Genomic DNA, 5,445 nt, shown 5'->3' on the forward strand with positions numbered 1-5,445 from the left:
CTTTCCAGAGAAAGTGGCATTTAAACTAGATTTTGGAAGAGGAGTTGGATCCTACCAGGATGAGGCTATAGGAAGGAGCCTATACTCATTAAAAAGACAAAAAAAAAAAAAAAAACCCCACAAAAAACAAATAAGAATGAGCGAAAAGGTTAAGAGCGTTCAGAATTGGTGAGACCTGTAGTGTGATAGGACCATTGAGACATGAATGAGGTCTGTAGGGAAACAGACTTGGCCTTCAGAAGGTAAAGAGTGTTTACTGCTTTGCTAGGGCATAAATTATGAGCCATTAAAGTGTTTTGAAAAGAAGAACAAGCAACTAGATCAAATCTGAGTTTTAACAAGTTTACCCTGCAGCCAATGTGGAAGATGAAGTGTAGAGAAACAAGCCTGGAGGCAGGGAGATAAGTTTTAAGGGTGATGTAAAATGCAGGAGAAAGAATATAAAGACCTAATTTTAATACTAAGTGAGAACATTTTAATATATAGGATTAGAATATTTTCATTTCCTTCATAAGAAAAAAACAAACTTGTGACACCCTTGAGATTTCTAACCATTCAAGCACTCAAAAATTGAAATGATTTCAAATATCTAGGTTATAGTAAATTAATCCAAGCAAGGTCCAGTGTTCTGAATTCTAGAGAAATGCCATCCTCTTTTTTCGTTTGTTTGCTCCTTGCAATTCACCAAAGAAAGCAAGCCACAACGAAAAAAGCAAAAAAAAAAAGCAGCAAAACATGTTTCCACTTAGTCATACCCAGAAGATTAGTCAATAATCATTTATTCTTTGAATGGACAATCACTCAATTCCTACAAATGTCTTGGCATTTATTTATTGATTGAGTACCTACTAAGTACCAAGTACTATACTAGACACTAGAGATGGGTTGGTGAACAATTAAGACAGGGTTTCTGCCACCAAAGAGTGCCCTAATCCTGCCTGAGAAAGTGCGTATCAAAGTTTCAAAGCAATACAGTTGTTGTTGCTAAGTTCTGTTGAATGGATTCTGACTCATAGTGAGCCTGTATAGGGTTTCCAAGCAGTGACTTTTGGGTGTGAAACACTAACTTTGTGGTTAGCAGCCCAGTGGTTAGTCTACATGGCCGCACTAGGACTCCAATACAAGGGTAGAATCTCCTTTGGGTGAGATTCCATCAGGGATCATCTAACCCTGTATGCATACTTGACTGCAGTCTGTATTCTTTTGTGCGTAGGCAGCTGCTCTTTTCTTCTGGCTTCCCATTTCCTTTAGATTGAATTTAGGATGTGGCAAATTTGGGGTTTATTACTTTGCCTTATAGCTAGTTTACAATTGTATCAACTGGTTATCATGATTTGACTGACCTGGTCTTTTTGCAAACAATTCCTTAAGAAATACCTTTCTCCTCCTGCAATGTAGATTCATGGTTCTTCCTTGTTGTTAAGTGCTGACCAGCTGATTCTGACACATAGCGACCTTGTGTAGGGCTTCTGAGTTTGAACTGCTGACCACATGGTTCAAATTGACCTTTTAGTCCAGTGCTTATCCTACAGAGCCATACCAGGACTCCTGGCTCTTAGTATTAGACATTTAAACAGGATGGTCTTTTGTAAACTCATAATGTTGTTTTCATAGTTGGGCCAGGATGGTAGAGCTTTGAAAATACACACACCCTTGTTCCCAGTGTTCTTATCTCCCAGGGCACTGTTCTTTCTTTCTACCTCTTCACATTACTTGAGAAATGCATCTAGAAGGCAACCACAATATGATGGTCCAGGCCTGGGATATTTTTTTGACATCTATTTATGTGAAAACATACATGACTTCTACTCACCTCAAATGTTGCAATTTGTTAAGTGTTTTGGAAAGAGTAGTTAACAAAGCCTCCTTTATTATTATTATTTTGGTGACAGATGGAAGTACAAACAATTCTTTTAGGTTTCATCCATGTGTTTGAAATTCTTTTACAAAGCATGGACACATTTGTTAGGGATAAAACTAAAAAGAGTTTGAAAATAAAATGTAGCCTGGAACTGAGGTAAGAATTTTGGGTGAAATCCGAATATTCATCCTGCAAATATCAATGGAATAAATCACATTTGGACACAAAATGTCCCTGCATTTCTGGAGGAGGCAGTGATAGAAACAGGTAGTAAGCAGGAGTTTGGAAAAATAAACGAGTTGATTCTGTGTCACTGGAAACTTCAGAAGCCTCAGCCAAGACCTCTTTTAATTGGCAATGGGTCTGCTTGGGATTGAAGCAGTCAGTCATCAAGGGAAGGAAGACCATCATAGATGGGCCATCTGCTCCTTTTTCTCAGCAATGGCACTTGTTCAGTTTTTACCTTTAGAAGTGGTTCCTCTTGGTGAGATAAACAATATGCTAGAAACACCAGAGATGCTGTGCAGCTTAGCACAGAAATGATGTTTTATGAAATGTCATCCTGTGCAGCCATCTGCAGAGAATTGTATTTGACCATCTTTGGGGATTATTGCATTTATCCAAGAGTTCAAATTCTATTCATTGGAAACAGTCCTTTTTTTTTTTTTTTCCTAGGCCTAAGTGGATTAGCTTAGTGGATTGCAAGCTCGGCTGTTAACCACAAGGTCAGCAGTTCGAATCTACCAGTTGTTCCACAGAAGAAAGATGAGGCTTTCTGCTCCCATAAAGATTACAGCCTAGACAACTCTATATAGGGTCACTATGAGTCAGAACACAACCACCCCCACCAAAGGTAGCATACTCTACTGCCACCTTGCTTTGATAGAGAGTTTTCCATTATATAAAGCTTCATGGATGAAAGTGAGAATTCCTGATACACAGAATTATTGAATGGGAATTCTATGTTTTAAAGGGAGTGCAGTGACTCCATACAATAAGCACTGGACTGCAAACCACAAGGTCCATGGTTCGAGCCTACTAACTACTCCTGGGGAGAAAGGTGAGGTTTTAAAGAATTAAAACATCAGAAACCCCCTGTAGGGTCAGTATGGATTTGTTGTGGTTATATGCTGTTGAGTTAATTCTGACTCATAGTTCCCCTGTATAGGGTTTCTAAGACAGCTGCATCTTTCTCCTATGGGTTTGAACTGATGACCTTGTTGTTAGCAGCCCAATGCTTATCCACCGGACCACCATGTCATCTTCCTTTAAAATAAAGGAGGAGTTTAAACCTTTTCTGGATTCCTAAAATATTTACTACAAAGAGGATATGTTTAATCATCAATATTGGATGAATGATTAAACATTTTCGACAGAAGGAGCTTTAGAAGACACTCAGTTCTAAGTTTTCAACCACTATCAGATAACTTTTTACAGCATACCTGGACAATTGTAAGTCAAACTTGCTTTCACCCTGATTACTCTGTGACGATATCCTCAAGACTTCAGTCTTCTTCAACTGGTTTCAGAATCCAACTCTATCTTGAACCTGCTTTTACCTGAAATGTGCATTTTGTCAGTTATTTTGTCGGTCATTTGCCTATCTTCTGTCTTTCTTAAATTGAATACACAAGATTAGTGTGTTGTGTTGTTGTCGTACTGTTGTTAAGTGTTATCAAGTCAGGACCAACTCATAGAGACCCTGTAAAGAGTTTCTAAAGAGTGGCTCATGAATGTGAATATTGACCTTGTTTTAGAAGTTCAGTGCTTATCCTACAGTGCCACATCAGGAACCCTCTCATTTATTGTTGTTGTTGTTAAGTGTCATTGAGTCGGTCCGACTCATAGAAGCCCTGTATAGGGTTTCCAAGGAGTGGCTGGTGAATTCAAACTGACTTTGTGGTTCAGTACTTACCCTGCAGAGTCATACTAAGACACCTGTCAATGACAAGGAGTGCTTTAAACATTAAATATACTAAAACTTTATGCTGTTAGTTTCAAACATTTCCCCCAGGTTACTATTTTCTTACTTTGCATATATTATTAGTGTAATTTTTGTTTTCAATTTTTATTTAATAGAATTTATCAAATTAAGAAAAAAAAAATCATCCTAGATTTTGAGTCAGAGGAAAGTTACATCTATCCCTAGGTTATAATGGTGATGTTCTGTATAATATTGACATTCTTTTATCTATTGCTCATGAGACTTCTTTTTACATTTAAGTCTCTGATTCATGTGCAATTTATACAGGTATATATCATGAGTGTCATTTCTTGTATGACTCTATAGGATTAGCACTGAACTGTGAACCACAAGGTCAGCATTTCAAACCTACCAGCTGTTCCTCGCAAACCCCACACAGGGGTCAAAACTGACTTGAAGGCACTTAACAACAACAACACAGCATGAGGAAGCATCCTGGTGTGGTGCTGTTGGACAAGCACTGGACTGCTAACCACAAGAATGGCAGTTCAAACCCATCAACTGCTTCTGGGAAAGAAGATATAGAAGGTCGCTATGAGTCTAAACTAACTCAATGATAAAAACAACAACAACACAGTATGAAGAACAGATTTTCTTATCTACATGGCACCTCAGTTGGCAAACACTATTAAAAGTGTATGATTTAGACTTCTACTTCTGGATACGATGGACTAACTGGTATATTGATAAGAAAAAGAAGAAACAATAGAATAAAAATGATAACAGAAATGCAGAGCTAATAGTTTAAAGGTATTTTTGACCTTTCACATCTTGCAGTGGAAGGAGAAAAAGGAAATATATTGACCAAGTGGAAGGAGAGAAAGGAAATATATTGAAATGAACTAAACATTCTCTGTTGTTTTCACCCCTAGTGATTTTACTGACATACAGCTTCCCAGGGCTGAGAGGCTGAAAAGGCAAATAAAAAGTACAGATTAAAATACTGTGATCTTGTGTTTACAGTTATAGTTTTACAAATGCATATAGCTTTATAACCAATGTCCAAATCATTTTTTTTTGATATTTATATCATTCTGGAGAATCCCTCTGTGATTCTTTAAACTCATTACTTTCCAGTGGATTACGAATTGTGCAGCTAACCAAAAGATCATCAGTTTGAGAGGATACTTCTTGAAAGAAAGACCAGCAGGAAAAAATGCATAACAAAGAGGGCAGTCTGATTGGCTACTACAAGAACAAGCAAGTTGTTTGGCAGGGAGCTATCAAGGCAAACAATCAAGTTCCTTCAGGACAAATCCCACTCCTAGACTGAAATTCAAAGGGAACACATGAGCAGGCATCTAAGCTTACAGGCAACCACATTGGTCTCCTGGTGAGTCAAAGAGGGGGAAAGGTAGCAATGAAGATATGGACTGAGTTTGCCCACGTTTCATGGACTCCTGTTGACTTGGAAATGAGAGAGAGAAGAGGAAGGGCTGGTTGGTCTGAAGTGTGGTGAAACCTGGGGTCTCCTGAGCCCATGGACAAGGACATAGCCATGGAGGGCTAGAGCTGAGAGCAAAGTGTCCAGCTGATATGAAGTGAGGAGAGACTCACAAGAACACCCAAACTTCCAGATAGTATCCATTTGCCCTAGCTT

This window comes from Chrysochloris asiatica, unplaced genomic scaffold, assembly GCF_000296735.1.
Source record: "Chrysochloris asiatica unplaced genomic scaffold, ChrAsi1.0 scaffold00065, whole genome shotgun sequence".
Lineage (NCBI taxonomy): Eukaryota > Metazoa > Chordata > Mammalia > Afrosoricida > Chrysochloridae > Chrysochloris > Chrysochloris asiatica.